This window comes from Amblyomma maculatum, chromosome 6, assembly GCF_055883805.1.
Source record: "Amblyomma maculatum isolate TAMU_Amacu chromosome 6, ASM5588380v1, whole genome shotgun sequence".
NCBI lineage: Eukaryota > Metazoa > Arthropoda > Arachnida > Ixodida > Ixodidae > Amblyomma > Amblyomma maculatum.
The window spans coordinates 82572875-82583170 of NC_139349.1; the positions used below are offsets into that span (position 1 = coordinate 82572875).

General features: G+C 50.7%; 1 protein-coding gene across 1 annotated transcript in view; it reads right to left on the minus strand.

The window, feature by feature from the left end:
* The window catches only part of LOC146186118 (CTD small phosphatase-like protein 2), a 53019-nt gene extending 43013 nt beyond the window's left edge, over positions 1–10006 (minus strand). Inside the window, exon 1 of the mRNA XM_084607052.1 lies at positions 9853–10006. The gene's annotated coding sequence lies outside the window, so the exon portion shown is untranslated. The remainder of the gene's footprint in view (positions 1–9852) is intronic.
* Between the last annotated feature and the right edge of the window lie 290 nt (positions 10007–10296).

Below are 10296 nucleotides of genomic sequence, written 5' to 3' on the forward strand. Positions count from 1 at the left end.
ACGCGAAAGGCGGCGGCCGCCTGGGTTGTCAGCCTGGCTTCACGGAGTACGTATTATGGGCCCCAAGCTTGAGTAAGCGGAGTGTTGAGGTGCTGGTAGCGGAGGGAATCTCAACAAAGCACCACGAGAGTAGAGTACGGTAGAGAGAATGCGGTAAAGCAACAATGATAAAAGACGGCCAGGTACAAGCGCCTCGCAGCCATGGCACCCAAAAAGTAATGGTGATTTCCACTGGTCGATCGGAGCTGGGCGTCCGAGCCGAGCTAAAGCGCTACAGAGCGAATCAGCCTTGGTCGACCAGCGGAACATGTAGAGCGCGCGGCGGAAGTAAAGCTGAGCCGGTTTCGAAAGTTGTAGCCGCATCCCAGCGCCAAAATGTTTGCGCTTGATAAATAGGCAGGAGTGCGGCCCTCAACAACTTGCTTTCTCATTTTTTTAACGCTGCAGACGTTTTTCGATAGACGCACTTCGACATATTCGCGCAAAATACGGTGACATCGAGCGTCCTCTGCCGATGTCGCTGAAACGGTCAAAAACAGCCAAAAGAATCCAGCAGCATCCGGAAGTGACCGCGTCAGCGACTATAGACTTCCGGCGAGATCCGACTTCGGTCGGCGGATCGAGCTGGAGCGTCCCGAGCTGCCCCAAACGACCAGCGGAATACGCGCAGCCTATCTTGGTCGACCAGTGGAAATCGAAATCGTCGTCCCGGAGCAAGAAAACGTGCTCCGTAGCGACCAGTGGAAATCGCCGTAAATGTGCGACAGAAAGCGGTTGCCCCGCCGGGGTGGTGCAGTGGTAAGACGCCCGACTACTGTGCCGGATTTCCCGGGTTCGAACTCGACCGCGGCGGCTGCGTTTCGATGGAGGCGAAACGAAGAGGCGTCCGTGTGCTGTGCGATGTCAGCGCACGTTAAAGATCCCCAGGCGGTCGAAATTACTCCGTAGCCCTCCACTACGGCTCCTCTTTCTACCTTTCCACTCCATTCCCACCTTCCTCCCTTCCCTAACGGCGCGGTTCGGGTGTCCACAGAGCAAGTGTGACAGTTACTGCGCCTTTCCCTTCCTGTGAACCAATTTAACTTATTTTAATTTAACTTAACAGAAAGTGGCGATCTGGTGGTAACAACGCGAAACAAGACCGACCGTTTTCCTCGATAAGACCGCGAGACATGTCTGAGGCGGCTCGCTCTTGACGGCTATTCCGCGTTTCAGAAAGGGATCGGTGACGTAGACAAACGTCCAGGCTACGTCGCGGGATCGAATCCCAAAATATCCGTGTACTTAGCAATACCGGTGCACGCACGCTAACGGGAACCCCAGTCGGTCGAAATGAATCCGGAGCCTTCCACTCCTGGGCTTCTCTCCCTCCCCTCGAAAATGAGACGGTTACTGTTTGTTTGTATTTCTCATAACCAATTTAGTTACGACTCCGCCGTGGTGGTGCAGTGGTTAAGGCGCTCGACAGCTGCGGCCAAGGATGCGGGATCGAATCCCAAGCGGCCGTCGTTTTTCGATGAAGGCGAAAAGCAAGGCGCCCGTGTGCTGCACGATGTCAGTACACGTTAAAGACCCTCCGGTGGCCAAAATCTTCGGAGCCTTCCACTACGGTCTCTCATAGCCCTAGTCGCTTTGAGACGTTAAACCTCATAAAATAAAGAAACAATTTAGATACGAGGCAGGGCATGGTTCGAATCATGTTTTGCACCACGCGTAACGCGCTATTAGCCCCTATACTGCAAGAAAGCGTGCAGCACACAAGCATCTATGCGTCCGCTCTCCGGAGTTCCCAGTTTTTTTTTTCGCCCACTACTCTTTCCGTTTCCTCATTCCGCGCACTTTCCCTTGGCTTACCCCACATTCCCCTTTATATGGCGGCTGAGGGAGCTGGACCGTTCTCCTTAACGCGATGTCAGTGCACGTTAAAGAATCCGATGTGGTCAAAATTTCCGGAGCCCTCCACTACGGCGTCTCATAGGCTGAGTCGCTTTGGGACGTTAAACCCGATAAAGCAAACCAACCAAAGTTAATTTTCTGTAACTCCCCGCGCCACTGAAATAACCGGGGACAGTCTAAATCCGGGAAAGATGCTCTCATTGGCGAACTATACGAAGCACGCTGGGCAGTCCAAATGAATGCGAGGCGTTTCTCAGAGGTGTGTTGAGGGACAATGCCAACGGAGGTATATATATGGCCACATCCGCTCTGCATAAGCAAATTTGCATAATATCCGATTTATGAACGAAACGATAACCTTCGTTTCACCGCTGCACCTTGGTTGAAATTTCGACCTTTCCTTTGATGCCGTGCTGTCACCGTGCAATCATCCTTCCTTCGCTCTAATTCGTCCTGTGCCCGACCATGATCTATGTCCATACCCACTGCAACGCGCGCGAGTACCTTTGCCAAAGCACACAGTCCGCCAGGCTTGAACCTGGACCACACTCGGTTTGCGTCGCAAGCGGTCCACATTTCTTGGACGGAGCTCTACCTCATCGCTCTGCAGTTTGCGAACTTCCACGCGCGTTGAGTATTTTTTGCCAAAGGTTTGTACCCAGGCGTCCGCGCACACATAAAACCGGGCAGAACAATGAAAACTTCCTCGAAAATCATTCAAGCCCACCTACGCCACTAGCCCGTGCTCGCAACGGACCTAACGCGGATTCTCACTACGTGTCGAGAAACAACAACGGACCCTCCCCTCACCCCCTCACGACAGGAGATGAGCAGCCTCGACGGCGGCACGCGAGAGAGCTCGCTACTCGCGCGACGAGGAGAGAGAGAGCAGGAAAAACAACGTAGGAAAGAGTGAATGCAGAGACATGCAAATAGATAAAGGAGAAAAAACAAAACAGCGGTAGGCGCTCCCTTACACCCTCTTGCCCGGGCCGAGCCGCCTAATCTCGATCCCAAAATACGTGCGTGTTATACCCCCCCCCCCCCCCCTCCTTTTTTTTCTTTCGCACACACAGAGCCCCGGATAGGAGAAGCGAGCACCCTCGCAAACAACGTTCTCGCAAGCAGCGCGGCACATGCACCCCGCCGTTACCGTCGTCGTTGCCGTCGCTCGGTTGTCCCCGTTCGCGGCCGGCCGCCGCCGACGACGCCCCCTCCACTCCGTCGCGGTGAGCCCTCTCGCCACTCCGGTTATCATCGCGCGAGTGCAGTGCGTCGCGAAAAGCCGAGGGAATGCGCCCACGCTGGCCAAGTGCTGCATGGTGCACAGACGCCTTTCCACGAGCTCCAAGCTACAGACCGCATCCTGCACAACCCCTTGTCGTGGTACTATGACAATTAAGGGGCGGCGCGCTGGTGCATTCTGGGAGTGAACGAACACTAACTTCTGCAGAAATGTGAACAGCAATGTTCTGCGGCGAGCGAAAAAAATAATCAGGTTGGTGGGGGCACGAGGTTAGGGGGGCAACCACTGCAGGAGTGGATGGGACACAGGCTTCAACCCCCGACGTCTACACGAGGTTGACTATATAACACGAAGGATCTGAAATTGTCGCGCGAAGTTCACGTTGTTCTTAGTCGGGACCAGTTAAGCCAGGACCAGTTAAACTTACAATGAGGTCACCCTATCGCTGTGGGGAATTTAAGAAACACGCAGGGTAAGACCGCTCAAGGCCAGCACACAGAACCTGACGTCATAAGCGAAGAATGCCTGGCGTGAGCGTACACAGTTCCGTGCAGCCAGCGATTACATGGCTCCTCGTATTGAAAGACACCTTGACGGCACTCGAAGAGAAACGGACCGGTTGCTCACAGCATACGCTCCCCAAACGGTACCCAGCAGCCATACTGAAAAGCCCATACATTGCGCATTACGGCAACCTTTTTCAAGAGGTTCCCAAAATTTCGCCTGAGCTATCACAATAGCGCGTGGGTGACTTGCCACCACTTATCGGAGCCAGCACGCTAACGCCGGCAACAGCGATGCACACCCTTTGTCAAAAGTTTAGAGCCCAGGGAGTCTACTTCTGAGCCTTATTATGGAGCTCGTAATGCATTCTCAAGTTTCCAAACATGCTGAAGGCAAGAAGATTGTTTGCCCTACTCTCTCCAACGGCTAGGACTTCCATGATTGTTAAAGAAGTCATAATGTGCGGCTTAAAAGCAAACCCTCTGGGTTCTAAAACTTTTGACAAAGGCTATACCTTACAAACGAGCTGTTTCCAGCAGTAGTAGTTCTAACAGTGGAAGACATGTTTATCGTTTCCGAGAGCGAGACTGACATAGTTCTTGAATCCGTGATGGACTTCGACGACGACGCTGCGGCTGCTGCTGCAAGCTGCTCTCCAGGAAGTGCTTGTGCGCGGCAGAAGTGTTGTTTGCGATGCTCCGGAGAAATATCTGTATATGCGTCTGTCCATGTAAATATACTGCGCTTTTCAGAGACAGTGGTCTCAGACAGTTGCACCTATCGAGGGAAAACTTGTCTAAAATGAGCTTTTCATTTATTTTCTGTGCGTTTTTGACAACAAGAAAGCAATGAAACAATATATTCTAGAATCAGAACACGCAAGAAAACGTGAGAAAATAAAATCACCTTGGGGGGTGAATGCTGTATGTACAGCCTTTATCAAAAGTTTACAGCCCAGACGGTTTGCTTTTAAGCCGTATAATATGACTTCTGTAATAATCGTGAAAGTCCTAGCCATTGGAGAGGGTAGGACGAAAAATTGTCTTGCCTTCAGCAAGTATGGAAACCGGGGAATGCATTACGAGCCATATAGTATTGCTCAGAAGTATACCCTCTGGCTGTAAACTTTTGATATCGGCTGTATGTTCTTTCTTCTTCGGATATAACTGTGGGACTAAAGGGAGCAAGAACATTAGTTTGGATAAATCGCAAGCTCGGGTTAGGCGAATTCCTGTACACATTCAAGAAAGTTATCTTCAACACGTTAATGTCCGTATCACAGTTTCAGTTACAGGCAGAACATTCAGGCTGGATTCGAGGCAACATCGAATGGAGAGTCGTTTAACTTTTCTGCCGACGCCTGCTTTGAATATTCACAACACTAAGCTTTTAATGCGCCGGAGCACTACGACCTAAGCCCTTTGCTCGCGCGAAAACAAAACGGCATTTCGTTTACGCGCCTTCTTCATCTCGCGCCTGAGTCGACTCCCTCAACTTTCTTTCATCGAAACATGACTCAAAGCCAAACCGCGCAGCTGGTTGCTGATGATCCTCGTGCGCAGCTCGCACAATTTCATCAGACTTTCGAGGAAAACCCTCCGGGAGCATTCCTTCACTCTCCTTCAGCCGTCCAGTTGAGGATTCGAGAGGCGTCAGCTATTTCATGATCCGCGAGGCCAGCGAAGGTGCGAATTCGAAGTTAACACGCAAAACGCAAGGACAAAAGAAGAAGAAGAAGAAGAAGGAAAAAAAGAAAAAAAGAAAAAAAGAAAACCGCAATCAAGCCGAGAACAAGGAAAGAAAGAGGCGCGCACGCCTCGCACTCAGGAATCTGCGCAAAGGCAAACAACCACACGGCGAGCAAAGTTTGCACACCGTGTTCAGCATACCGCACAAGGCGGCAGTTTTAGTCGCAGGTAGACAAGGCAACAAAAGTTAAGTCCATGAGCACGCGAAACGCTGGTTGGTTGGAACTGCTGAATAAATGTATTCTCTCGATTGCCCACAGAAGGTCTCGCCCACAGACGGCAGGCATACTACATGTCCATGCTAAAAAGAAAGAAGAAAAAAAAAACGCCTTTCGCGTTGTTACTGCCGATGTTTGAGTGTATAACGAAGTGTATAGTATACGTTGTGTAACACAGTATTATAAGCTATTTGCAATATCGCATTAATGTTGAGACTACGTTATGCTCAATGCTACGAATAGCTTGTAACTTTCGTGAGCTTATGTTCTGTGGTCGCATGAGGTGCGCGATCACTGTTTTGGACTCATGCGTGAATAATTCTTCTCATACTCGTTCATTTTCTGTGCCTGGATCCCGGGCTAATTTCCGATTATGGGCCCTGTCAAATGTGCACACGTAGAAGACTTTACTGTATCTTGATGACGACAAATCAAAGTACGACCCGCTCCGCTCCGATCTTCCAATGAAATCGTGATTAACGCTGCGTGTGCGCCGCGTCTTCCTACAGTGGACGTTTGCGTAACTCGCTCTTTTCACCACTCTGTTATTGACCTTTGTGGCGCCAGCGTGAAAAGACCTCAAGAGAGAGAAAAGTACTAACTTCAATTTCCATAGACTACACAGAATGCATTAATGTGCTCTTAACCAAAGTAAAACGACAATAACTAAAAGTACAATGCAACGGTTATAAAATGAAGAAAAATGCGACATGTGTCAGCCTTCAATTCTCGGGATGTAACATCTTATCAGTGACAGCCCCCGATGGGTTTTTTCTCTCTCACACACACACACACAGATATATATATATATATATATATATATATATATATATATATATATATATATCTGTGTGTGTGTGTGTGTGTGTGTGTGTGTGTGTGTGTGTGTGTGTGTGTGTGTGTGTGTGTGTGTGTGTGTGTGTGTGTGTGTGTGTGTGTGTGTGTGTGTGTGTGTGTGTGTGTGTGTGTGTGTGTGTGTGTGTGTGTGTGTGTGTGTGTGTGTGTATATATATACACCCTCTCCCTCCATCCCTGAGGGAGGGGGTGTATTGCGTGACACAAGCCATCGCCCGGGGCTGATCGGCGGGGGCTGCAGTGTCGACCCGCGGGGCGTCGAAGATCGCCAGATGCCTGGCGCGCGCTCGACCGACGTGATCGGAGCTGCCTAAGCGGAGGTTGATGACACAACAGAGGCCGGATGCTCGGCGGATGTGACGACCCCGATAGCGTGAAACACACCTGCGAGAATGAAGGCTCCATGCCTGCGAGAATCGCTGACGCGCACACTCGTCTTTCCGCCGACGACCTCGATTTTCCAGAGACAGCAGCCTGTCCTCGCCTGGACTCAGCAGACACCAGCCGATAGTGCACAGAGTAGCTTCACGATTAGGGGAGTCCGAAGTGCGGCCCCGGCGACAAGTAAATAGGCAGACGAATGCGTGATTTTCAGTAAACAATTTGGAATTTAATTTGCGTAGCGTAGGCTCTCAGTGTGCTACCGGAGCGGCGACACTCTGAGCGCGGGCTTTTCAAAACCGTGTCAAATGTCACCAACAACGCGTCACAGTGCTCACGCCATTAGCAGAACTGTTTTTCCTTTATTATTATGCAGTCATATTTTCAGTGGTGCCTCTAGAATCGCCGCAAAACGTCTCAAAATGGAGCGCTGCACGCGGAAGAGAGCTCACGGCCACTGGAGCGACTGGAGCAAGGAGCAGCTGATCGGTAACCAGGGTAGCCATAGCAACGGCCAGTAGAAGGCGCTGTCAGGTGCGGCAAGTTCAAACCAGAGGCCTTGCACGGGTCAAAAAACCCGTATTTCGTGCGCTTTCTTTAATGCTCGCGGATCATATTTAGCGAGGAGGGAGATATGTACAAAAAATGCATGACTCATACGCGTGTTTCTTTCCGCGGCTAGCACTTTCTTTCTTTTATTTTTCTTTGAAAGCTTCCAAGCATGGCAACCACTGGCCAAAGGAGATGTCCTGTTAAAATCAACGAAACCACGGACACATGGATGTACCTACGATTGACCCTCCACTACTGCTCCCATTTCTCTCTTTCCACTTTCATTCCCACCTCCCTCCCTTCCCTCACGGCGCGGTACAGGTGTCCATAGAGATGTGACAGATACTGCGCCTTTGTTTTCCTGCGAAACAATTATTATTATTATTATTATTAATTATAATTATTATTATTATTATGTAATCATCTACAGCAGACTCTCAATGACGTAGCCTTTTCGAGAACAGATTAGAAGGTTTCCGTTGAGATTCAGGTCGCAACTGTTGTCATTTAAAGCTAATAAGTAGGACTAACGTGAACGTTTTAGAGATAGTTACATCATTTTCCTTGACTCCAAAGAACTTTTCACACTCTTCCATTAATTTTCTCGTCTCCTTCTACCTCCGTCTCTTGCATTCCTTTGGAGGTGAAATCGACAATTCAGCTTTACCTTTCTTCCATCCGACTTGTCTGAGCGAGACTTTAGACGTGTAAATAATTATTACGTTAACTCGCAAGCACTTTTTTTTTTTTCGCTGACTTCTGGAATTCCACTGTCGTGTGTCGTTTTGCAGATGTTGCAGGCAAATTATGACGTAGTCTGTCCAACACTAAATGAGTGATGTAACGGAAGCCGTACGTTGCGTTTGCACAAACATTTAGGGCGAGCGCATGAGTTTGAACGTTCGACACCGCGCGAACCAGACACGCGTTACTCAACGGCAACCGCGGTGCTGACAAGCGAGGCATCAGAAGTGCACACATCCAGAAAGAAAGACAGAGAGAAAAAAACAAAAACAAGGAAATTAAATGATGGGTCGACTTTTGGACCAAATGCATACCGCCGAATTAAATATGCTGTTATGTCAGGGCATGAAACAACGTTTAAAAATCAGGAACGGGGCCAGGCCACGACAACCATCCATGTCGGCTGGGCTAAATAACTGGCCGCTGGGCATTATTGAGAAAGCATGCAAGGAGAACGATCCGTCAAGGAGGTGACGCCAATGACAGCGGCAGAACGCCTTGAAACCGGGCGGTCGATGAGTCACCTCCTGACTCAACGAGTGTCCAGCCAGACCAGTAACTATCGAAGCGCTCAGTTAGAAACAGATGTTGCAAGAAAGACACCTGTTTTAATCCATCTTGCGTCTGCGTGCGCTGCAGCCGCTACGCTGCAAGCAATGCGCGCAATTATCCCGAGAGCGCGCGCGAGCGCGCAAGGGTTCAACGCCTCGAGCCATGTGCACATAGGTACCGTTATTCTCCGAAAACTAGCGAACTGGCTTCGTCGGAGAGACGCTCGCTAATGTGAACACCTTGCACACGCTGGTGCAAAAGAATGGAGTCGGGCGCGGTTTCGTTTCTTTATGCGCATATGAAATCGTAAATTCCGATCATAGCAACGCGTCCCTGCCGCCTAAATAGAGGGGTTATTTTTAGGGCGACGCCTAAAGCGCCCCTCGGTTCGAAACCACGTTCCCCCGCGTCTTGGAGTGCGCTCCTTTATCTAGCGCTTTACTTTCGGTTCCGCACGCGAAAGCGTGCGTGTAAGAACATGAAATCACGGCACAGTCGGTCGCGGCACCCAGGTGAACTCGAGACACCCTCCGCTCGTTATGCGGAGCCCCGGAATCGATTTCGAGACAGCGCTCATCGACCTGTGCGGCAGGCACACCGCCGCCAACCTTTTAACATCGAGAGTTTCCGATGCCGCTCAGCGATCGTTCACACCGACACCCGAAGCCGTAGGCAGAAAAATGAGCTTTCGGCTTCTACAATAACCGACGATGCATACAATACGGCGCAGCGCTCAAGCGAGCGCATAGGAAGTTCGCCGCGGAAAACTCGCCCTAGCAGACCGAAACAGCTGCGACGCTTGTTTGTTTGTTTTGGCGAAAGTTTTGAATCTCCAGACTGCAAGCGTTCGCTTTAGGGCGGCGCAGACGCGAAAGGATAGCGCTAGCAGTTGCGTTGCAAACCTTCGTCGTAGCTGCACCTGAGGGACAAAGCCGAGTGCGAATCGTGCCACCGAGACGGGAAAAAAAAAACAGCCGAGAGACCGTCTCCCGCCACAAGTAATGGCGCTAGGCCTAGGCATCTGCATCAGAATGTCAACCTTGGGTGCCGCGCTGTTAGCGGGGGCTTGTCCCGAGGTTTGCGGACTAGCCACCTGCGCCGCAGGCAGGCCGAGACGCCAGCCACTCGATGTGAGGCAAAGGCATGCTCTACTCACCTGGTATTACGCATGGAAGTCGGCCGACAGCGCGCTGACGATATTTTCACCAAGTTCGGGTTGCTTTCGCGCCTCGTACCAGCGCTACGGTGCCCGGATGGAAACGCACACACATCCATTGAAACGTACGCACAAACAGGTGTTGTGCGCATGCGTCGCTTCCATGCACGTCACGACGCCTGCCGGGAAGGTTTCGGTTTGGGATTTGCCGGTCGATCGCTCCAAAGCGACAGCTCGAGTGTTCGTGGCCACCCATTCAGCGCGGTCGGCGTTTGCGTTGGTGTGCGTCCCCGTTGGTGATGAGTGGTTGCTGTCAGATTCTACGTCTAAAGAACGGCTTCTTTTTATCTCAAGAAGGTTTTCTTTGTGGCTCGGAGACCAGCTGACTCGCCTAGTACGTGCAAGGAGATATTTTATTTCCGGCTAAGCGTACGACGGCTTTCG